The sequence below is a fragment of the Ambystoma mexicanum genome, unplaced genomic scaffold, assembly GCF_040938575.1.
Source record: "Ambystoma mexicanum isolate Mex_15411 unplaced genomic scaffold, UKY_AmexF1_1 Mex_scaf89, whole genome shotgun sequence".
Lineage (NCBI taxonomy): Eukaryota > Metazoa > Chordata > Amphibia > Caudata > Ambystomatidae > Ambystoma > Ambystoma mexicanum.
In genome coordinates, this window is record NW_027182509.1 from 944,801 (window position 1) to 970,958 (window position 26,158).

The following is a 26,158-nucleotide window of genomic DNA, read 5'->3' on the forward strand; positions in this document are numbered from 1 at the left end:
GATACTAATTCCAGCACCCAGTCGGGATTACGGTACGGGAAGGAAGGTAGACTTCCGTCATAACCATTCCTTCTCTCTTAGAAACTGCATTCATACCAAAGTATCTGTTTTCACATAGATATTACCCTTCGTCCTGCACGTGGGATCCAATCTCTCTGCATCTCCATACAGTATCAATCCAAGGGTAGGTTCCCCTTGCTTAAATCTATTTTCCTTTCTCACTTACTTTCCTATCAGGTATAATCTCTCCTCTCTCATTTTAAGCCAACTAGACAACTGAGGGAAGGAGACGTTGAGTTCAACACAAAGGAATAAAACGCCAAACCTACTCTACGGGGATACGCATCTGTATCCCGACCCATCCAGCCTCGTCTCCGTTGGATTCCACCAGTGAGGGTTTTCTCCCCCTTGAGGGTTTCCCTGGCGTCTTCACTCTGCGCCGATTTATCTGCGCCGAGAGAGGGTGTCAGGTGAATCACTCCCTTCCTCCGAAAACCCTCCGAAGACCAGGTAGGAGACGCCTTGTTCTTATACTCGTGTAATTTTGAGAAGGTGATTGTCGGCGTATCCCTCCTATTGAGGGACGCCATTTATATAGGCTGGTTTCCTATTAACAGCCACAACAGTTTTAAGTACTGCATATATGCATGCTGAACCCAACCACGGAAGCTGCACATACACAACCCTCCCACCTTGGTTGACAGGATATTCCTACTTTGAATTCACAGGTCACCTCCAGGCAACCAATAGTGAGGAAGAGTATTAGGAAGAGGTTATGGATAAGTAGGGGGGAATAAGGGGAACCGGAAAGAGGGTTAGGAACATACATTGCATAGGTATGGAGTAGCACAGGGTAAAGCCCTAACTCCAACAAATATAATTTGCTCTGGTTTCCAGAACTTCCAACCCAGGCACTGTTGTCATGTGCTGCCCCACGTAGCTCAGACCTTTAACCCTGCACCTTACCATAACACTGATTCTGGCTCTTGCAACCACCTGCCAGGAACACATGTCATTGCCACATTCCACTGAAACCCAACTCCTGCCTGCACAATATTCCCAACATTAAATCATGAATCTTGTACCTCCACATATACACACCACCTGTATGATTTCCCCAAATAGTCACTGTTCACAGTATATACCCATGTGTCATGGGTATATATACCCTCAATATCCACATGCACCCATGTCATTATTTTTCCCCAGTTCATCACACTGCCTAATATTTTCTTAGGTACAACAATGAGTGCAGAATATAGTCCATACAGTTCTTGGAGTCCTTGTCTGCAGGGGAAAATACCAAACCAAAGCTATAACAATTGGCCTCTTCAACTCAAATTAGATAAATCATTTGAACTGCCAAAAGCATTTACCTGAGGCCTCTGAACCCACAAGCAAGTTCAGGAGCATGGACAACACTTGCAGGAATCGCTGGAACGCTTGGCTCAGGCGCTTCTGCTCAGTGCGCCTCCAGTTACCGAGTCTGCTTTCCAGTAAGTTCCCCACCGCTGCCCGGGAAATTCATTACTGCAGCCTGGGGAAGAGAAATGATGTCACCACTAGATGCCCAGATGGAGCCCCCACTCCACTCCTGGGTGGACCTCTTTCCTGGCACCCGAGAACGTCAAACCGGCATTTCCTAAACAACTCCTTGTGGTGGCGTGCATGCTCTAGGTGCTAATCACAAGCACTGACTGGAGCATTCCTCCCGCTTATGAGTACAACCCGTGAGTAACACCTGGGTAGTGTAGTCCAGCGCCCGATGATTCACTTCCTCCTGTACCATTTCCCTCCTTCGCAAGCTACTCCCACTTTGTTCATGACAGTACTTCCCCTTTCAAAAGCAGGGGCTGGACGCTACGGACATCTTCAATTAAACTTTTTGACTTTCAAAGGAGCATGTATATTCGTTGCTGGTTCCCATTATCTGTCCTCAGGCCCATCCAATCCACATAATACCACAATGTCTTTCCCTGTCAGAGTCTAAAATCCGTTTCACCTCATACTGCTCTTGCTCCTCAAGATCATCAACAGAGACCTCTTGTCTCACCATTCCATCCTCAGCCGGCTATAACACAGAAACAAAAATAATCTGCCAAGAGACATGATCAGAGTTGTTGTAGCACCACTCTGCTAGCCATAATGCCTCCAACCAATAACTTCCTTGCTGATTTACCAGACAGTGTAAAAACTGATCCATTGACGGATTCACCTGTTCCGTCTGCCCATCTGTCTGCGGGTGATAACTAGTGGACAATTTTACTCGATTACCCAATTGACTGCAGAAGACCTTCCACAATTTTGAAGTAAACTGCGACCCACCCTGCCTGAGACCACAGAGGATGGTAAAGCACGCAACTGTACCACATTCTGAACAAACAATTCTGCCAAAGCCCTGCCAATGGTATTCCCTTGCAGAGCACAAAATGCGCCTTCTTAGTTAAATAGTCCACTACCACCCAAATGGTATCATAACATTTAACCCTGGGCAACTCAGTTACAAAATCCATAGAAATATCTTCCCACAGCATACTTGTGTAGATAAAGCTCCCAGTAACCCCATCATCATGTGATGTGATGTTATTCTGGACACACACTGCACACTTCCTAATCCATTGCTGAACCCTCTGTGACAATTGTGGCCACCAAAAATATCTTTGAATTCATTGCACAGTCTTCCTGATTCCTGCATGTCCTGCCAATGGTCCATCATGAACCCATTGTATCATCTGATCTTGTATCATTTCCACAGGAACATATATTTGTGCTGCTTGATACATTAACCCCTCCCGAATATATCTGCCAGAAACCTGAATACACCACTCCTCTTTCATCTTCTGAGCCCAACACTGCATGATCTCCGTCAACCACCACTTCTCCACCACTCCTACCACTCACTCCAGCGGAATTATAGACTGTACCTGCCTTTCCACCTGTACCTCCTCCTGATGGGTATAGATAAAGCATCTGCCTTCCCATTCTTCTTTCCTGGATGATATGTGATAATATAATCGAACCCCTAAAGCACTGCGATCAGCGCAATTGACTGGCACTGTTTTAGCCGTTTTCAAATACTTCAAGTTCTTGTGATCTGCCAATATTGTAATCGTATACGTAGCACCCAACAAGTAATGGCTCCATTCTCCCATTCTCCTTGATGGCCAACAATTCCCTGTCTGCCACTGCATAATTTCTTTCACAATCCGTTAATTTACGTGAGAAGTATGATAATATGATTGGCCTCTTCAACATTGATTAGACACATAATTCGAATTACCTAAATCACTTAACTAAGGCCCCTGAATCCATGCGTGAGTTCAGGGGCATGGATGAAACTTACAGGTCTGACTTGAACGCTCACCTGAGGTACTTCTGCCCAGTGCGCCTCCAGTCACAGAGTCTGCTTTCCAGGAAGTTCACCGCCGCTGCCTGGGGAATTTCACCGCTGCAGCCTGGGGAAGAGAAATTATGTCACTGCTGCAGCCCAGGCAGAACCCCCACGCACTCCCTGGGATCTCTTTTCTGTAATGATGGTTTCACTAATGCATGACCTTGTTTTTTCAATGCTGCATAGTTTTCTACATCTGTATGACAACATTTTAACAAACCCAATAATGCCTGAAGCTTCCTGAGTGTGTAAGGACTCTGTAAGTGTGCACATTCTCAAGAAGCTGCAAAGAGCTACACCTTCCCTCATCTGACTATGAGAAGGCTAAAACTGTAACATCTCTTTGTTTGACTTATTGAAATTAATTAGATATTCATTCCCTTGATCAGATTTTCAACTAGATGGTACCCCTTTCTCTTGCTTTATCCTACTTATTCTCTTTTGGTTCTTTTTGATATGCTCCTTGTCCTGGATGTCTACCCAGGTGATCTCAACTTAGAGACTTATATACCACTGATACTATGTCACAGAATAAGAGTTTCTTTTCATGATCTCCGGGAAGTACAGCACATCTCTAGTCTGGCAGGTTCCCATTTTAGAAATGGTAGGACTGTCCCTTCCTTCATGGCTAGTTCAAAGCACATTGCTTCAATTTACCCTGGAATGGTGTTTAACATAATTGATGGAGTGCCTATTAATTCCAAGAATAGCCAATTGTAAACTGAAACATAGCTATCGCAGCTTTCCATAGATGGACTGCATCCACCTGGTATGATCATGGCTAGAGACCTGTGTTTCTGCTCTGGAATGACTTGGGGAAATGTTGCCTCAAGCTGACTAAACAGTACCACTTAGGCATTTCCTGCGGCCTAGATGGGCATGTGTCTAACAATGCTTTCAAGCTACAGACAGGGATCCTGCTTCCTCTTGTGCTAAACCTGGATGTTATTCTGGTAGAGCTCCAAGAGCAGCTATTTGGATAACAATTGATTTAAATGTGTTAAGAGTTCATAATTTGGCTTACCATAAGGGTCTTTCGTTCCGCTGCTGGGAAATAACATAGCTAGATGTTCTAATACTTATCCTCCAAATGTGAAAGGATCATGTCTGGCGATGGTGGTGGGATGTACCAAATTATCCCCAAACCAAATTTGACTGTCTGTATTCTATATGGCAAATTTAGCATAACTATGCTACGTTGTTTAAGTTCTTACTTTTGAGAACATGTTCAAGTAGGCTTCTTATCCTAAGAGGAGGAGTTTTCATGTATGTGAAATGTTTTTCTCCAACCAGACCATCTATGCGTGCCACTGTCACGGTAAAATTAGTGTTATCCATCTTTTTACCACGAGACAGCATTTGGCAAGCATAAGACCAACAATGTGTTTTGGTTGCAGCATTCTAGTACCTCTGCACTAGTATTGTGCATTACTGTATTGTTAAGCCTAATAACTCTTTTAGCCCCTCTCCATGATCAAAAAGCGGTTTTATTAAAAATAAAATAAAAAACCTTCTCCAAAAAGGCTTTAGATGCACTAGGTTCCAGATTGTAAATCTCTAAACCCTTGTGATAGTGCTCCAATGTTGGGTGCCAAGTAACATGATTTTCATCATATTCCTCTTGCTGGAGCCTAACCTGCACCGCAGAGCAGATCTCAATGTCCTACAGAGGTTGTGGCAGGTATTGTGAGATCGAATAATGCTATGCCTGGCGTAATGCTCCAGAGAGAGTAAGATCTCTGCGCTTTATGGTGAGAGAACATACATGAGAGGCTTCGTATTAGTGAGTAAATTTGTTGTGGACTTAACCCCCGAATATTTTAAGAAACAACTCTTATTACCCTTCTTTAAATGATTAACATTAACATTAATGTCATCAAACTTCACTACAGTGCTATCACAACAAGCAGAAAGCATTAACACTTGCACTATAGTGCCTCTTCATACTCAGAAATTAGGAACACATTAAGAGCACTCTCACATGTATATTTATTTTTTCATTTATTATGCGCACTAAGCGCGTAGGCATCAAGGCGCTGGTTACGTTCAGTAGAGAAAAATTAAATAGGGAATCATTAGGTACCGGTTGTGTCCAATTGAGAAAGTCAGTTTATAGCAGTTGCATGTGGCGTTGTAGTCAGGCAAGTGGTAAGTTCGAGGAAAAGAGTAGCATTTATTTTTAGCTGTTTCCGGAACTCTCAATATGATTGTTCGGATCTCACTGTCAGGGGAAAGGAATTTCAGGTCTTGGAGGCAATTACCGGGAAGCTGGACCGTCCAGCTCTCTGGCGCTTGAATTGTGGAATGGTCAGTTGGTGCGAGTTGATGGATCGCGTGGGTCGAGAAGATTGGGCTTTGGATAGCTTCTGCGATAGGTATTTAAGTGCTGAGTTGGAGAGGCATTTATCAGTGATTGCTAGAGTTTTGAAAGCAATGCGTTCATGGATCAACAACCAGTACGCATTTATTCTTGCCGCTGATATTTGTTCACGCTTTGGGATGTTGAGAGCTGCTCTAAGGGCATTGTTTTTAATGGTTTGGAGTTTGTGGGTGTTGCGTGCGGAGGTACCTGCGAATAAGGTGTAATAATCCAGCCTACACCCAATGAGTGCTCTGGCAATGGTGACAGGGTTGTCAGAGTTATAAAAGGTCTGCATGTATTGATTAGTTTGGATGTGTAGGCAGCAGAGGATGCAATTGAATTGACCTGTTTGGATAAGGTCAGGGTGGAATCAAAGTAGACCGAGACTGTCTTGATGTTGCTGGATACCTGGATGGTGTTGCCTCAATAGTGAACGATTTGTAGGAGTGGTCAAGCTTGCTGAGAGAGGTTTGAAAGCCAACCAGGAGCAGCTCCATTTTATGGTCATTGAGGCACAGATGGTGGGAATATACTTCAATGAACAACGGAACGCTAACGCAGCTTCGATACAGATTGGCCAATCAGCCGTTCTTCAAGAACGGACACTGCGCTAACACCCCAGGCCAAGATACCCTTAAGAAGGACCATTAACCACCAGCCCACTGCCTTGACAAAGACTTTGGTCGAAACATGTGTTGGCTCCTTTGTCACATGTACCTAGCATATCTTGCTAGGCTAGCTGGTTACATAATTAAAACAACAATAAACCTTCAAATATGAACATGAACCAAGAGTTTCAAACTTATTTACAACCAAGAAGCAAGAAACCAATGGTTACAACCAATCTCCAGCACCATTATCCAACAAGGTTTGCCTACCCATCCATAGATGGTGAGAGGCCATCCATGCCTGGATGGTGTAGTAAACTGAGGGCAGGTTGATAGAGTTGGTGGTGTAGTTGCCGGTAAGCTGGAGGAGGACCCGATGTTGTCTGCGTAATTGGTGTAGGAAATTCCTTTGTCGTCAAGCAGGTCAAATATGGGTTTTGTAAAAATGTTATAGAGGGTCAGAGGGATGCAAGAATCTTGAGCGACTCCATATGTAACGGAGGATGGCGGGGCTATTGATAATTTATGCATATGTATTCCCTTGTGGAGATAATATATGGGATTAGAAATGGCATTGAAAAATAAGCAATTCCGAGTATTAGTAATAGCATACTTGACTATGGCCCTAGCGTCCCACTCATTCCCTTTTCATTTCTAGGAATCCAAAGGCTACAGCCATTCCACTATATGTATCACAACGTGACTCCGTGCTTTCCCAAACAAAATGTAAAAGACAATAGCTAAACTTGACCAAAATACTTCACGACCTCTCTTAAATTCAAGGACCATGAACAAATTATGAACAAAAACGGGCAAAATGGCAGTAATTTAGTGCATGGTAAGCATTCTTTATAACGAAAATGTTACAAAGAATGTACATACATTGAATCTTTTATAATGAAAATGTTTATGAAGAATGCACTTAGGGGTGGGGTAAAGGGTTAAATCTTGTGGGGAAACGATTGGGGTGGGTTTTAGGGGTGGGAAATGAGGGTTTGGGGGGACCACCCAAAAATAGTTTCTTTATAAGTACATTCTTCGTACAATATTTCGGTATAAAGGCATGTAGCCAAGGTGCATATTTACATTGTCCTTGAACTGTATCAGAAAGTTTGTTTGTTCCATTTTAACAAAGCAATTCCTATCACCTCTTTCTCACCTGGAATCTGCTTGCCATTAGTTCATGAAGGTCTGTGGTAAGAACACTTCATTTAAAGAAAATTAGAGTTGATTCAGGCTAAATCTTGACCACATACCTTCTAACTTCTAATTATTGTCTACAGTGCCATTGTGTATTTTTCTTATTCAATTCCCGGCTGGTCTTGCCTATATTCAAAATGGGCTAATTATGCAAAGAATAAAAGGGATTCACTGGAGTGTCAAAGCCTTTTATTGAATCTCCTCTTATAAAAAAAACTATAAGGCTGCCCCAGTTACAACTGCTCTTCCACGAACCTTGGTCCCAACACCTCTTCACTCTCTCTCTGCTCTAGTGACGGTGAACCTTTCAATTGCTTCCTCAACTAAGCACCTTGAGCCATAACTGTGCCTACCTCACTCTGTCTTTTCTGCCTCACCTACTCTACTTTTCTCTCACTGTATTCTGTGTTCCTCTTGGAAATCGAATTTAGCTGTGTGTGCTTTTACATATGGGCACCTCTTTTGCACTGCATTCGGTGTTCCTTTTGAAATTCGAATTTCAAATCCCTCTGCAACATCCACAAGGCTGTCTGGGGCCAGGGACCAAGCGATCTGCAACTTGCTATTACTAAATAATAGCAATAATCTGCAGCAGGAACCAGTAAAGGTCCAAGAGTCAATATAAGGAAGTGGAGGTATGTAATAATGCACATACTGTTATAGCCCCTTTAGGGATAAGGGTTTGATTATATGGAAATAGAAACTAAAATTGAAAACTAAACACTAATAGGGTGTCCTTTTGACCAACAGGGTACTCTCCCCAACGTGGGTAATAAGAAGCAGCGCTCAGATACCTGAGGGGTTTGTGGCGCTATAAAAAATGCTAAATGAAATGATGAAAGAAGATTTTAAAGTTCGACAAAAGACACACTCCCCTGAAGAATGTCCTACATTGGTGTTCAAAAAGGACAGAAACTTGTGTCGGGTTTTAGATAGATTAATAGGGAATAAGCTGAAAGTAGGAAGGCAATGGAATCAAAGTGTTATTTGGTTACAAATGTTTGATCCTTTGAAGAAGTATTGTACTACGACTCACTTATGGTGGTTCTACTTGTGTTGTTTTAGCACTTTATATGTGTTTTATGTATTGTGATCATTTTTATGATTGTGTTTTTAAGAAAATAGGTAATTGATGATTAATAAAATTTGTGATCATCTTTTGAAATGTTCCACTTGATGTGGGAAGAGTGAAGGGTGACACTTGAATAACAAATAGGATTCCCTCTCTCCCCACTAACATAACCTACACCTTCTCTTTCAGATCTGTCAGAGTTCCTGGCCACCATGCAAATGTCAGCTGTCTGCAGTATAAATCCCAATAACATAACATAGACTTAACACAAGTTTATAAAGAATACATTTTTTGGGATTTTGGGTAGAATTTTGTAGCAAGGGATTTCATTGCAAACAAGGATTGCTCAAAAAACCATGAATGGTCTAGATCTGATCAATGTGCATGTGGCTTTGCAAAGGTTAAAATGCATAATTACATGGATGTTGAGATTTTGCTGATATAAACGTAATATGGTGAAGAACGATGGTCTGGAGGGTTGCCCAGAGCAATGCCAGAGGTTAGGATTCATTCCAGAGCTTCCAGCCATCACTTCCTTTGTTTTGCTTAAGTCACCCTGAGTGGGACGGGTATGCCCAGATGTGGGTCCATGCCTGCTGGGCCTAGGGACACAAGCTACTCCTCACTGATGAGGCCCAACAAGGCTGAAACATGTCTGGGTATGCTTGTGGTCTCGTGCAGAAGGGATGTGACCAAGCAGTTCTGGCTGGATTGCCCCTTTTGTGGTTGGACCAAGCTTGAGTTGCATATGGTCTTTCCCCTTTTGTAATGGTTTGGCAGGTGAAGATCAATGGTCTTGAGAGTTGCCCAGAGCAATGCCAGATTTTAGGATTAATTCCAAACCTTCCAGATATCACCTTCTTTGTTTTGCCTAGGTATAAGGGTACCAATCCTGGGGTATGTGTACCCTCCCGCCGGAACAAAGGTGGGGGCCCAGCCAGGTAAGTACTTCCCCAGAAAACTTCCCTCCAAACCTTCCACAGGAAAGAAGTACCAATCCACCACCTCCTAACCTGAACCTCTTCAACCAGTACCCTCAGAATTCGATCTTCCTGAACAATCCTCTTTCTCCCCAGTTCCAGGACAATATATCCCTGAATCAGGGAGAGGGGAGAATCAGGATGGAAAATTATGGGGGAAATTTCCTGTACCCAAGTTACTCTGGGAGAAGGGACAGTTACCCTATTCGGGAGCAGCAAAGGGTTGAATCGAGACCTCCATGCCATTCAGAGAAAGCCTGACAGCTGGAGCGACAGGTCCAGCAACTGATCGACGACCTGGGGCGCATGCTGAGGGCTCAGTCAAACCCTCAACCTAACTCTGCTTCCCAGAATTTCCCAACACCCGGGTCCGATTCCTCAGGGGTGTGGGGATTACGGGAGGGAACGTTCAACAAGCCACAGGTTCCTGAGAAGGGTGCCCGGGTGGAGGGGAGATGCCAAGCCCTAGAAGAAGTTTCCTTTATCACCCAGACTGAATCCCTGGATGCCTCTCAGCCTGAAAGTGAATTTTCTACCTCTGGGAAGTTAGAACCCAAAGAGCAACGGGTAAGTAGAAGAGGCCAAAGAAAAACCTGCTTTTCTGAAGAACACAAGATAATCAACTTTGAAAGAGAAGAGTCCCTGGAGGATTTAGGTAAGCAAATCTTCGCATTCAGGAACGGGGGAATCCCTCTAAAAGAATACTGGATCCCAAAAGACCCTGAGTTAGACAGAGTAAGTATATGGAGACCGACCCAGATCAAGAAATGCTTGGACCCCCAACAATGTGAGCCAGATAATACCGAAAATAAAGAGGTATCCACCCCCAAACTGGTTCTGGGAACTGTCTCCAGGTAAAGAGGGACAGAAAAGAATTGGGGAAGAAAGAGGATTCCCCAACGCCAAACACATGTCCAAATGTAATTATATTTTTAACAGATTCCCAAACTCTGACATGGAAAATCGCCCAAGATCACACAGTGTCATAGTTCAATATCAAGAAAATGGCCGCTGAGCTGGCAAATAACTCACACTTTCTATGTACCCTTGAGGAGAAAGAAGTCAGATTGTATGCCCAGGTCAAGGTGTAGGGTGAATGTGACTTGTCAGCTGGATACGATCCCAAGCCACCCTCCTGTCCAAATAGACCTTTGACCAACTAAAATCAGGAAGGGGTAAGGTCACCAAAATCCCCAAATACCTCTTCCTGGACAACTGGACTGCGGATCTGGAAATCAAAATTTGGCAACCATTGGCTAAAATATCTGGTGATAGTCGTGACTCCAGAGGGCACACCTTGTTTACTGTGCAACTATCTCCTGCGGAGGTCATCACCTCTGATCGACTGTGTAAACAAGGACCTCTGGACCCAGACTAACCGGCCAATGAAACTAAAAATGAGCACCAATTATGTAAGCTTGAATGGAACCTGACATTTAATTGATCAACGCTCCCACGAAAGAGGAGTTTAATTTCAAGAATAATCAGGTCCTCGACATCACAGTCATATCCGTAGGAGAACAACCTGGTGATGGGATCCCTCCTTTATTCTTAAAAATCAACCTTCCTTCCAGTTCTATGTGGCATTCCACATTGGAAGGGAACACACTGACTACCCTACTCCAAAGTCAGAAGAAACATTGAATCCCATGAAAAAAGACAATGAAGAACCAGTGAAAAGTCTGACAGGCATTCATAAAAGGGCAAATAGTTGTTTTTCCTCATTCAGATAAATGAGGGGGAATAGCCGGTGCTCCCCAGAGTATGCCTGAATAATGGAAAAAGATTCATCAGCGAAGGAATATTCAGGAAACTGCTAAAAGATCAGACCGTTCCCACCTTTAAATTGATAAATGGGAAGTATGTCTGGAAACCCCAAATTCCAAACATTTCCTGCCTCGCAGCTGTATGCTAAAAGTTTCCATTGGTAACAAAAGCATAGAACATAATTGTTGGGTCGTGAGAGATGTCCCTTCCGCCTTTTATTTAGGTAGTGACATTCTCAACCGATACACAATCAATTTGCACCTAATTAATAATAAAGTCTGGTCAAAACTGGGGGGTAACCCGATGGGCTTAGACAACACTGAAAAACCATTCTGGTCCTTTCAGCTGCTGCCTTATGCGGTTGAAGTTCAATAGCCTGATTCATGGAATTATTTGTGTGAAAAACGCAGATTTGCGTGCCTTTCTGCCTGAAAATCCCTATACTTCAAACAGGGATTTTCGGGCAGAAAGCTGCTCAAATCTGCATTTTTTCACACAAGTTATTCCATGAATCAGGCTGCAAGTGTGAGAAGATGTTACCATCTCAGGACAGGTGCAACAATTCACGATTCCCCCCAAAATTAAGCGAGCACAGAACCTTAAACATCAGAACGCTTATATAAATTTGAATTTGCAACAATAAGGTTTGTATTTAAATCTGACACCTCTAGTGGATCTAGAACATGACCCCATTTGAATATTGGTGGATAACAGCGACCCCCAAAGTATCACTTTGGGCGCAGACACCTTTATTGGAATGGAGGTTGATGCCCAACATTATTCTATTGATTTGGATAATTAAATCATCAGAACAATTCCAAACAACCTTTTCGACACCACCAACGGTGTTCCTCCAGAAGAGATTTTTACCAGGCATGGGGGGAATATCTTGGTGTACTCTTCCTGCCCTTATTGGGTGGCAGAGGTAACCTGAGATATCAGGAAGGAGGAGCTGGTATTTCGAGTGACTAACAACCATCTGGAATCCATGGAACCTCCTGTCCGGTTTAACACCATAAAGAGAGATCTCTCCACCCAACTGGAGGATCCTGCTGAAATTGCCACGCTCAGGTTTAAAGCAGATGGTCAAAGAACGGATAATTCTCGGTGATGCCTTTGAGACTGAGGAACAACGACAAAGGCTGAAACAGGTATTTCTGGACTTCCAGGATATTTTTACAGTGGACTCATATGACTGTTAACACACATCTATTCATTCAACCACCATATCCACGGACCCAGAGATGGCTCCAGTATTTGTGAAACAATACTGGTTAACTCTCGCTTCCATGGAGTCATTCACAGAGATTATTAAGAATTTAAAATACAGTCGGATAATTTGTCCGATCCACAGTACCCTTAACAACCTGGTACTTGGGATAATAAAACCAAACGCCCAATGGAGACTATGTGCAGACCTGAGGGAGTTGGACAAACGGGTCCACATGTCAAGATGGCCACTTCCCTACATCGATCAAGGGATGGCACATATCCAAGTGTCAAAAGTGTACACAGCCATTGACTTCACAAACGGTTACTGGGCAGTAACCATGAGTAGGGGAGACCAATGCAAGCTTGCTTTTACATTCGGGGGGAAGCAATAAACGTGGACCCGAACTCTCTTTGAATACATAAACTCCGGCAATGAGTTCAACATCTTTTTGCATGAGGACATACCCGATTTGGGCGAAAGGGCACACCTATCCTAGGTAGATGATGTTCTGTATTCAAGAGCTCCTCTTTAGAAGAACATATAGCAGAAATCTGCTATGTTCTGACCCAGTTGCAGAAAGCCGGAGCAAAACTGTCCTTTCAGAAGGTACAGCGGTGTAAGACCTGAGTGAACTTCTTAGTGCACAAAATCACCTCTGAGGGTCTCAATCCCCAGGCGAAGAAGGTAGAAGCATTATTGGACCTGAAAGACCCTACTACTCTATGAGCATTAAGAAGCCTTCTTGGACTCACTAACTATAGTCCAAAGTTCATTGAAGACTACGCAGAGGTTACTCAACCTTTGGTCATTTATTAAAGGCTGGAGTCAAGTGGGAGTGGGGTCCAGAGCAATGCAAGGCAGTTAAACAACTGAAAATAATCCTTTCCCAAGCTCATTCTTTGGTTTAGCCCATTAAGAATGAGTAGTTCTTCTTGGAGACGTGGTTCTCAGATACCTGCCTAACAGCGCTATTGTACCAATTGCACGACATGGTCCACAATGTCAACTAGTACGCGAGCAAAATGTTATCCTCTGTGGAGGAAAAATTCAATGACTGTGAAAAGGCACTCCTGGCAATGGTGTGGGCATTAAAACATGACTCACCATTCATCCAGAGGAAGCACATCATCATAGAGACCAATCCTTGCAATACTTGCAAAGTGACAGAATCCGGGCGGGGAATGTAATTCCAGAATTACTTCCTGGATTCTGTCCATGCAAGGCTTTCCTGTGGGGGTCAGATATGGCCAAAACAAGAAGAGTCCTCTAGCACAAGGATTGGCAGACTTGCACGATTGGGCTCAGGAAAACTGTCCTGAGGACGAAAGTCTAATGACCTAAAACAACAAGAAAGCATACTTAACTTCCCTGCACAAGGTCTATGAAGGGGACACGTGTCAGGGGATACCCACAGTTTATTTGGATGGGTGCTCCTACCTTTGGCATCACTGACCTGGTACTGGACTGATTGACCTCCTTCCTCTCTGACTGACCATCTCACTTCTCTCCTCACTTCCAGTATTATGCGGACAACACACAGTTCTCCTTCCAGCTTCCCTCACCTGCCACCTCTTCTTCCTCTCTCATTCCCGACGGTCTGACTGCTATACAGGCATGGTGTGCTGCTAAGGACCACTGCCTTAATGCTAGTAAGACCGAGATTCTTCTTGTTGGGACCCCATCTTCCTCCTTCCCTCTTACTCTCTGGCCACCCTCCATGCCACCTCAACCCTCCCCCTCCTATGAGGCAAATAACATTGGTGTCTTCTCTGACTCCTCACTCGCCTTCTCTCCACACATCACAGACCTTGCCAAGAAGGCCCACTTCCACCTCCACCTCCGCAGAGGCATTCTCCCTATCCCCACCTTACCCCAGAAACTCAATGTCTCCAGAGCTCTGGTCCTCTCTAGGCTGGACTACTGCAACAGTCTCTTCCTCAATCTGCCTAAATCCTCCATTCACCCCCTTCAACTAATCCAGAATAGTGCTGTGTGAAAAACCAGAGGGTGATTCACTAGCTAAACCCCGGGGATCCCTTACTCAGGTGGCCAGGGCACAGCCATCGCCTTTGGATCCAGACCATGGGGGTGGAAAGTGCAGGAGGATCACCTGGGTGCCTGGTCCTTGGGGAGTGGGGGAGGAACGCCCGATGGTGAGACATGGTATCGCCCTTTCCAAATACCCCTGTCCCATCCTATATTATAGGATATTCCAACTTCCCAGATACCTCTCCTTTCCCACACAAACACTGAGCCGAGGATGAGGAGGTCTGAGGCTAAAAGGAGTACCACCCATGCAATACATTGGACATGTCCCACTAATAAGATCAGGCAGGGTCAGGCACTTGATCTTAATTACATACACCTGTTACCTATTATCTCTCCCCACATGGTTAAAAGGTGGAACACTGAGACACACTTTGAGCCAGGCGATGCACAAGAAGGAGCAGTTCTTCCAAGGCAACGGCGAACCAGGCGGAGCAAAGCGACAGGCCGAGGAATGGAACCGAGGTACAGAGAAATCTTGGACACCCCGGTGAGAGATTGTTACCTCTGAAGGGCCTTGAAGATTGCGCAAGGAAGCCCAGCTAGAGAGAAAAGACAAACCTCTTGTTTTTTATGGATGTCAGAGTTGGGAAGGTGTAGCTGCAGTTATGGTGTCAGCCTTGACTTCAGGATCAAAGCCGCAAAATTACGAAAAAGAATTAACACAGCCGGTGAATTGATGAAAGCAATGAAAGTCTGGTCTGTGTTAAATGAACTTTGATGGCAAGAGTATACGATGAATGTAGGTTGCGCATGTGCCGATAAGACACGAGAGAAAGCAAAGCATTGTAAAGAACTGTACATTAAAGATACAAAGTAAAAGAGTGGTCCGGCGAAGGAATATTACCCAATCGAAAGTCTCTGTAAAATGTCTGATGCTGTAGAAGCAGTGGGAAGAGAAAGAAACTGAGATGCAAGATTTGAACTGTTGTTAGGTTTGATCCCAGCAGAGGCAAAACCTGGATGTGAGAGATGTCTTTGAACTGTTAGGTTTGATCCCGGCAGAGGGAAACCTCGATGTGGGAGATATCTTTGAACTTTGAAATAAGTACTGTGCTCGAAACTACATTAACCAAGAGGCCTTGAGTAGGAGAGGAAAAGTGACGTTTGAGGAAAGAAGGTTGAATTGGTCATGCCGGAGTAAGAACAAAAGCCTCACAGTTTCGAAAGTCTCCAACAGCAGAAGGAAAGTGAAAGGAGGCTTGAGCCCGACCCAGGAAGCCTATGAAGGAGTGTTTGATGCTTGGGGAAGGGAACCCCCACAAATTATGATTGAATGGTTTGAGCCTGGCAAAGGGAAACCTGTACTGAATTGTGGCAACCAGAAGGAAACAAACCTTTGTTGAACTATATTACAAGCTAAAAGGTGGCCTGGGCTGGAGTGAGAGAAAGCCGAGATGTCCAGTGGATAAACTAGTGACTTTTCTTGGAAGGCAAGTGGGTTTTGGTCCATGAAATTAATTTCATCCTTGTGTCCGAAGTCAGAGTGTGTTGCAAGGTGCAAGTGTGCCACCCTGCCCCATGCTACAAAACATGGGGAAGGGAGTTTACTCTGCCATACTGACGTTTCTTTTGAACACTGATTTACTTTTTTTGCATTGCACATGCCTGGTCCTTTGTGATTCATACAGGGTATTGGGACCTCCACAACCAGTCTACCCCTGCACTTGGTTCCCTCTCTCTCCCCCTCCCCCTGCACTAGCCTGGTTTAGGCCTGCACCCCTTGAGCCCATCCAGCTTGTACCTCGCACTTAGCTTGTGGACATTCTTTGCCCTACACTCTCTGCAGCCCACTGGCACTTGTCAACCTGGCATCCCTCTAGCACTCGCCTAACCCATGGCACTTTCCATACTCTCCCCCCGCACTTCTTGTTACTGCACTTGCACGAGCCAAATGACACACTGCCTAGCAGTACCGTTTTTGTTTTTTTTGTTTTCTCCATCCCTGCCCCCCTCCTTGTCTTGTTGCGCCTTGAAACACCATTAGCTGTATATGTGCATTATAACTACCCAATAACTACCCAATAAATGAATAAATTAAAACAAATCTTGGTAATGACGGGGAAAAATAACTAGTGGCTGGCATTGGGAATGCTTGGGTGAATGATACCCCGGAACCCTCTTCTGGTTACAAAATAGGACCTCGTAGCAGTAAGGTGGCAGAGTTGATGATCGTTTATCAAGCCGTCCTCATGACAGTGCAGCACAAGCTCAAAGAACTGGTCATAATCACTGACTCTGATTATGTCAGGAATGGGTTTGTGGAACAACTGATTAACTGGACGAATCGAGGCATGCTTTGTGCCAACAATAAATCCTTAAAGCAAGGCAAGCTGAGCCAATCAATTGATGATCAGGTGATCTCTAATGCCTCTAATGAGATGAACATCTATTGGAAAAAGATAAGAGGTCATTCCAAAATAGTGTGGCCAGATAAGACTGGGAATGACCTGGCTGACCAGCTAGCTAAAATCAGAACTCTGCAGGGGGATTTCATAGATATGTAATCCCTGCAGGCAGAATCCAATTCACTGTTGTCACCAGGTCCCAAACTCATGCCAACAATGAACTCTCGACTGCCCAGTGGAGTAAAGATACTCCAGATGCAGATTTGATCACTGTACAGAGAAAGGACCCGATTATTGAAAAATTCTATCAACACATTGAAGACCCTGAATTCCTCAAGATTATGCCGTTAAAGAGGATCACCGGGTGTTGATGACCTTTTCCAAGATATTCTGGATCCAAGACGGTTTGTTGGTACAGAGATTCCTTTCTGGATTTGACCAGTGGGTGGTACCTACCTCATTCTGAAGCCTGAGGTTGATCCACGCCCATGACATAGCCACTGACGGTCATAGGGGGTTTCATACAACATTGGAAATCTTGTGCAACGTTGCATACTGGCTACACATAGCATCTCGACATTTACTTAAAGGTGTGTCTTGTGGGTGTCTTGTGTGTGCTCTATTTCAACTCAGTTCAATCATACTACAGAAAAGGGGAATGACACTACCCTGGTCAGTTTTTCAAATCGATTTCATCGGGTCAGTGATTTGATCCTCTAGAGAAAAACAAGTACATGTTGATGGTAATGTGTGTGTTTATGAAGTGGATAGAATGTCTTACTGCCCCGAATTATGAGGTGGAGACAGCTGCTGTGCTAATGATCAACCACATCTTCTCTCGATTCGGCCTCCCGCAAAGGTTGAGTCGGGCCGATGAAGTCATTTTACCTGTGGGTGATGGCAAAGATGAGGGAGTTTATAGGGGTAAAAAGAAAACTCTACATTGCCTGGCCTCGAGCGGGGGTGGGCGGGTTGAGAGATACAACAAGAGCATCTTAAAGAAGTTTGTAGCAGACTCTGGACCCAGTTGGGACATTCAATTACTGCTTGTCCTGATGACTATTAGGTCTACACCATCTTCTGCAACTAAAATGTCTCCATTTGAGCTTATGACCGGATGGAAAATGTTGTTACCTCAGAGTCTGCTCTATAGAACTCATGAGCAGACATGGATAAGGGAATAGTTTCTTACCTGTAACTCCATTTCTCCAGCATTGGTATCTTTCATGGATTCACATGCTTAGAATATTCCCCGTCGTCAGGCTGGGAATCCCCGGTACATTATATATAGACCCTTTCCCGTAGGAAAACTTTTTCGACGCTCATGCGTCCTATCCACCTTGTTTTGTATCATGCGTGCCCGCACCGTCAGGACGTCATGATATAAATACAGGCCCCGCCCCCGTGCTCCCTCAGATTTCGGCCCCCAAAGTAGTGGGGGAACCGGTTTGCATGTTCAGGGGGAGGCAGGTGGGCGCATGTGAATCCATGAAAGATACCAATGCTGGAGAAATGGAGTTACAGGTAAGAAACTATTCCCTTCTCCAGCATTGGATCTTTCATGGATTCACATGCTTAGAATAGATTACATAGCAGTACACCCCCAAGAGAAGAGGCGTGCATGCAAACCCATATACTTTCTTCGCAAAGCCCGTTCCCTATGATCATGTATACATTAGTAATCGTTAACATAGGAAAACGAACCACATACAGTCATAAATTCCACAGGATACCACCCCTAGTCGGGGCTTACCTTATTGGAATAGGTGTCGGAGCACCGCCTGTCCCATCTTGGTATCTTCGGCATGTTGCTGCGACAGGCAGTAATGGCGGGTAAAGGTGTGTGTAGCCGCCCAGGTAGCCGCCATGCAGATGTCCCCCAGAGGGACTCCGGCCCACAGTGCCGTCGACGACGCCGCTGCTCTAGTTGAATGAGCTCTTGGCCGTCGTAGAAGAGGCTTCTCTGCCCTGGAATGGCAGTACGAAATGGTAGATGACACCCATCTTGACAGTCCTTGCTTAGAAATGGCTTTTCCTCTAGCACCCAAAACATAGGCCACGAACAGTTGTCTTGTTTCTCTGAATGGTTGCGTACGATGAAGATAAAACTTGAGAGCCCTTTTTACATCCAATGTGTGTAACGTGCGCTCCGCTACCGAGCATGGCTCCGGAAAGAACGTAGGCAACACGATAGAGGAGTGTTTATGGAACACCGAAGGAGCTTTCCGTATGAACTGTGGGTTAGTGGCAAGGGCTACCTTGTTCTTGAAAAATCGTAAGTACGGTGGGTCTACCATTAGAGCCTGAACTTCCGAAATATGTCGGGCTGAAGTGATGGCCACCAGGAAGGCCAATTTCCACGACAAAAACTTTAGAGACGATGATGACATTGGCTCAAAAGGAGGCTTCATAAGAGAAGTTAAGACCAGATTGAGGCTCCACTCCGGTGGAAATTTCTTCTCTGGAGGGAAACTCCGAAAGAGGCCTTTAAGGAAGTGCTTAATCAGGCGGTCGCTGAACAATGGTGTCGAATGCCGTCGACGAGTAAACCTGGAAATGGCGGCCAGGTGTACTTTTATTGACGATACCGATAGGCCCTTTTGAGCTAAGAACAGCAAGTATGGCAGGAGCTGTTCCGGCTTAATCGATTGCGGGGCCAACCCTGGTTGATCCTCACACCACTGACAGAAACTTCTCCATTTGTACTTGTATGAGGCGTTTGTGGAAGGCGCTCTTGCCGCTTGCAGGATACGCCGACAGTCCTCCGGAATCGTTAGCCGACCGAATTCGGCGAAGTCAGGAGCCAGGCCGTCAACTTGAGGCTGTCCGGGTCGTGATGCCAAACTACACCCTCCTGTCGAGACAGAAGGTCGGGGGTCTTCTGGAATCTCATCGGTTCCGCCACAGCTAAGTGCAGCAGGTCTGAAAACCACACCTGTCTGGCCCAGTACGGGGCCACCAGAATTACTCGACATGGGTACCTGAGGATCCATTGCAACGTCCTCCGGACAAGGGGAAATGGAGGGAATGCGTACAGGAATTTGTTCGACCATGGGAAGGGGAACGCATCCCCCAGTGAGCCCTGCTGAGGCCATCTGCTTGCGTACTGATGGCATTTCCTGTTGTTCTTCGTCGTGAACAAATCTATGGAAGGATGTCCCCATTTCTTGAATACTTGCTGTAGTTGTTGGTCGTTCAGCACCCATTCGTGAACTTCGTTCATTTCTCTGCTGAGGGCATCGGCTTCCACATTTCTCACACCTGGTAGGTGGAACGCCAAGATTTGCATGTTGTGTTGTAGGGCCCAATGCCAGATTTTCTGTGCCTCCGTCGATAGGGACCTGGAACGTGTCCCTCCTTGTTTCCTCAAGTAGAACATCGTAGTGGTGTTGTCCGTCATGACACGCACCACCGAGTCCCTCAGTTCTAGCAGGTTGATATGCAGGGAGGACTCCTGCAACGACCACTGGCCTTGTACCTGTAACGTATCCAGATGAGCTCCCCATCCGCTCAGCGATGCATCCGTCACCACCGTCTTCTGGAACTCCGGTTCCACCAGAGGCATTCCTTTCGTTAGATGAGTAGAAACTCTCCACCAACGGAGTGCTTGTACCAGTTGTTCGTCGATGATCAGTCTGTCGGACCAGCGACCTTGGCTCTGCGCCCAACGGTCCGCTAGAAATTCCTGGCAGGGCCTCATAAACAGACGGCAGTTGTTTATCAGCGGAATGCAGGATGACATGGTCCCTAGCAGGGACATGTATTTGCGCACCGACACCCTGGTACCGCATCTCCATTCCGATGCCTTGCTTTGTAGCTTCTGTATTCTTTCGCTGGATGGTCTTACCAGACTTGTGTGCATATGAAACTCCGCTCCTAGGAAGACCAAGGTCCTCGAAGGCTCTACGGAGGACTTGCTGAAGTTTATCGCGAAGCCCAGTTCCTGTAAGAGGGACATCGTGGCCCCCAGACTTTTTCGTGTTTGTTCCCTGGACGAGCCTCTGACCAGCCAGTCGTCTAGATAGGGATAGACATGGTGACCGTCCTTCCTTAAATGGGCCGCTATGGGGGCCAAGCACTTGGTGAACGTCCTGGGGGAGGACTTGAGACCGAACGGGAGGACCTTGAACTGAAAATGCTTTCGCCCGACGACGAACCTTAAATATCTCCTGTGTCGTGGGCGTATTGGGATATGAAAATAGGCGTCTTGAAGGTCTAGTGACGACAGATAATCCATGGGTTGCACCGACCTGATAACCTCCTGGAGCTTTAGCATTTTGAACTTTAGGCTCTTCAGCCATTTGTTGAGTACCCTCAGGTCGAGAATGGGCCTCCATTTTCCATTTGGCTTCTTGACAACGAAGAACCGGGGATAAACTCTGTGTCCTTCCTGTGCCACAGGAACTCTCTCTACCGCTCCTTTTCGCAACATAAGCGCCGCCTCTTGCCGTAGGATTCGGAGGTGGGGCTGGGTCGAAAATACAGGCGGAAGACGTGGAGGCTTGTCTTTGAATTGTAGCGCATGACCCATGCGAATCGTGTCTAGAACCCATCGATCTGTGGTGATGCATTTCCATTGGTCGAAGTGATGAGAGACTCGTCCCCCCAGGACGTTCCGAAGGCCGTCATTGGTTGCTGGTTTGCTTGTTCTTCGTCGACGAGGGACCCGAGCCTCGCCGCCTCGAAGCTTGATAGTCTCTGCTTCTACGTGCCGATTGGGACGCTCGTCTGAACCCTTGTGAAGAGTACGGGCCTGTTAAATCCCCGGTCCCTCGAGGCTCCAAAGCGGGAGTTTCCAGAAGCACCCCTAAAGGGGCGAAAAGAGCGAAAGTTTCTACCCGTTTGGAGGGCGCCGAGGGACCTAGCGCTATCCGTGTCTTCCTTCATCCCCTTCAACGCTTCGTCAACCTTTTCGCCAAACAGGTGTTCCCCTTCACATGGCATGTCAAGGACTTTGTACTGGACTTCAGGACGGAAAGTAGTACATTTGAGCCACGCTTGTCGACGAAGTACTACGCCATGGTTGATTTGTTTGAATCCAGACTCTGCTAGGTCAACTGCAATATTAATTGCGTGGTTCGAGGCCTCTTCGCCCTCCCGCAACAGTAACATGGCTGCTTTCCGGTGTTCGTCTGGCAGGTGTTCTAGGATAGGGGCTAGTTTGTGCCACATTTCTCTATCGTATCGTGATACGATCGCTAAGGAATTGGCTGATCTTACCGTCGTCGCACCGACCGAGAGCACCTTTTTTCCAAAGGCGTCTTGCCTCCTAGCCTCGCTTTCTGGTGGAGTTGAACATTTTTGCTGTACCCTGGCCTTCCTAGCAGCTGCCGCCGACACCACCGAGTCAGACAGAGGTTGTGATGTTAGACATTTTGGAGTGGACTCCGGAGCTTTAAACTTTTTCTCAATCCGCCCCTTTATAGCTGGCTCCGAAAACGGATGGCGCATCGTCTTGAGACCTTCCTGCCACACGTGGTCCAGAATTGGGATGGCAAATACCGATTTCCTCCTTTGACCCATATGGTCAAAAAGGAAGCAGTCTTTCTTCTGCTCCTCAGGAATCAAGCCGAACTCGGAACAAGCTTTTCCCATCATTGCATGGAAGGCTCCCACATTATCCGGGGGGGATGGCTGTGACTGGCTCCTCGTAGACTCTACCTCTACATCCGAATTCCATGTTGGGTCCCTCGAAGGTGACAGGGAGATGTCTGACCCTGAGTCACCCAGTATAGAATCGGACTCCGACAACTCACCCTCCTCCTGTGCTCGAGGACGATCTTTTACTGCCTGAGGAGTCGATGGGTTTTTAGTCGTCGAGCGAGCCGCACAAGTTTGCTCGTCGACAGGAGGTACGGAAAAAGGTGACGACGAAGTCCCAGGTTGAGGGATCTGCGTATCCAGCCGCTGCAGGAGCTTCTGAAGAGTATTAAGCACATCCAGAGACAAAACTGCCTGGGGGTTCAATAACGTTGATGATATAGGTACCATACCCCCACTCGCACTCGTCGTCGTCGACGTGGAAGGCCGCAAGCCTAAATCCGATGGCTGCAGAACCGTGCCACCTTCTCCTTCCACCGAGCAGGCCGTGTCTGGCTGCAGTAAGACCTCAGGGGGGATCGGGTCATAGACCTCTGGCAGCCAAGCCATAGACTGAGTCTCCGTCGACGAAGGAATCCCAACCGCTGCTGCCTGAACGGTAATAGGCATCGTCAATGACACCGAGGTCGACGAGCAAGTTGTCGTCGTCGAGCCCTTAGACTTCGTCGCCGATTTCGATGCCGACTTCCCGGCTGAAACATCTCGACTCACGGAAGACCTGGGACGGTCCCCTGAGGAGGATTTTGACAGCGCTTGCCTCTCCGTCTTAGCTGAGGAGAGGAGGAGGAGGGCTTTTTATGTGATGAGGAGGACCCAGCATGCTTCCCCTTATGCTTGTCCTCAGCGCGGTTTTCTGCTGGCCGTACCTTTTTCGATGGAGGTTCCGACTTGCTCCTGGAGGCCGTGGAGCCAACTTCCGAAGCCGGGTAGGCACCCGCTCCGTCATTAAGCCAGTCGACCAGCCTTCTTTTACGGTCCTTAAGGGTTTTTTGGGAGAAACCCTGGCATATCTCACATGTATCCGCCGTGTGGTGTGGGTGGAGACAGTAGATACAATCCATGTGGGCATCTCCTTCATAAACTTTTTTGAGGCCACATGTCGCACAAGGGCGAAATAACGCTTTTCCAGACATATTCTCCAGAATTTGAACTTCGCCGAAGCGAAACAGAAAAAACAACTTAGTTTCCACTAGCAGTAATCACGAGGATCCCACTACTTTGAAAGACGGTTGAAATCTGAGGGAGCGCGGGGGCGGGGCCTGTATTTATATCATGACGTCCTGACGGTGCGGGCACGCATGATACAAAACAAGGTGGATAGGACGCATAAGCGTCAAAAAAGTTTTCCTACGGGAAAGGGTCTATATATAATGTACCGGGGATTCCCAGCCTGACGACGGGGAATATTCTAAGCATGTGAATCCATGAAAGATCCAATGCTGGAGAAATGCATTCACTGCTCATGAGTACTTTGAAAATGTAAGAAAATACCTCCAGCACGCTTTTTCTTATGCCCAGCACAACTTAGAAAAGTCAGCTGAAGGAATGAAAACATACTGCTATCTAAAGATCACGAAGAAGCAGCACAAGGTAGGTGACAAGGTTTACCTGTACAATGTTCAGAGGAATCGATCCGCATCCCAAAAGGAGAACAGACGGAAGCGAAATGGGTCCATATCAATCAGGTGAAAAGCTGTCATCCCAGAAAAGCTTTACGACTGATTGAGGAGCCCAATGAAGGTCGAGCTGAGAACCAGCCGAGAAATCGAGGTAAAGATGAAAAGCCCTGGATGGAAACTAAAATTAAATTAAAACCCATTAAAAATATCAATAGAAAAGTATCGTCTTGAAAATGTCTGTCTGGTATTGTAATTCTATTCAGTGGTGTCCCATGGTCCTCTTAAACGTTGTTTCTCAAATTCTCTGTAATGTTTCCGGGGGATCTACATTCTGTACAAAATACTGAACCTCTCTTTTTATTCCTATCTGTAGAACGACCAACCCTCTTCCCTTCCAGCCTGGGGAACGGATGTCAAGGAATCCGGGGAGAACTCCAGGGACACAGGAAAAGAAACAAAAGATGTAAGGAGTTCCATGGCCATATCCCGGAATGCCAAAAACACAGAGGTGGAGGCGAGAGTGCCCACTCCCTAAGGAAGGAAAATGACCAGGACGTGCTCTAAGGAAAAAGACTTCTGAGGAAAACCCCACTCTCTCCTGCTCTTCCCCACAAGTAATCAGGTTAAAAGAGACGGGGGAATCCTGTGGTGTTTAATGACAGCCCCAGAATGACATAAACAAAAAGGCCAGGTTAGGCCTCTAATGCAAAATCCATTCTTCTGTGGGAAAGAAACACTGGCAGAATAACCAACCAACCTTAAAACCTTAACATAGTCAAGACGAGTAGCAAATGCAAGTACATGTACCTCTGCAGTTGAAACAAGGAGTTTTCTGAAAGGTAAAATCAGATTGCAGAAGGGAAAGGCACATTACATTGTTGGTTGAGAGACAAAAAGCAGAATTTTTCTTTGAAACTGTCATACATCAAAATGATGTTTCCCCCCTGAAACCTAAGAATACAAACTGGGCCTTGCATATGAAATGACCATGTTAGTAGCTTTCATTTTGTGTGATCAAGGACCACATTTCAACACAGAAACTGACATCAGGTTAAATGGAAAGACATGTGCATGAGATGCAAAGCTACCTTCCCCAATGACATGCTCTGCTGTCCCTCTGAAAAACCATTGCTTTGAAGCTCGAGCAAAGGGCTTGGCTCCTATGTGACAGGAATTGATGGTGTGCTGGACAAACAGAGGATGCTATTAACTGAAGTTGAACTTTATCAAATGCCCCAAATTCGAGAAATTGTGTAGACTATCCCTGTCTTGACTAGGGGGTGGCCTGCCATTAAGAGTGTCACAGGATGTCACAGACCCATCTGGTCATAGAGATATCCGTTAGCCCTAAGAGAACAAAGACTAATGAATTTACCGCAGCATTAAGTCAACATTGAGTGGCAGAGAATGGAACAGATGCCCAGAGCTGATGGTCTAAGGGGAAATGTAAACGCAAACCTAGTATGCTGATTCCTTTGGTCATTCAGGGCAGGCTGCTCCACCAGAAATTTGGTAAATTCACGTTAATACCGATCGTTAACTTTTACAAGCAGAAGGTGGCACAGATTCTAACCTATGGAGCTGAGGCGGTTTTCCGCCTCTCATATGATTGTTCGGAGAAATTGGAAGGTCATTTTTGGCGTAAGATATTACATCTGTCAAATGATCTCCCAATGTGTACAATTAGGTTTGAATTGAGGCTCCAGTCTTTGGAATCATTGGTAGCTTGGAAGACAGTATCACTATACAGGAAATGTGCCTTGGAGAGTGTTGAGAAACCATTTAAGATCTAATCATTGGATAATAGGGTGGTAAAAGGACCATTTGAAGAATGGAGTAATAAGGTGGAAGCCCTTCTGTTGGATAAGGATGTGTCCGTAAATGTGTTACTGTGTAATCCAATGAGTGTGAGAAAAGTTGTTGCTCAGAGATTGGATTACCACTTTAGATC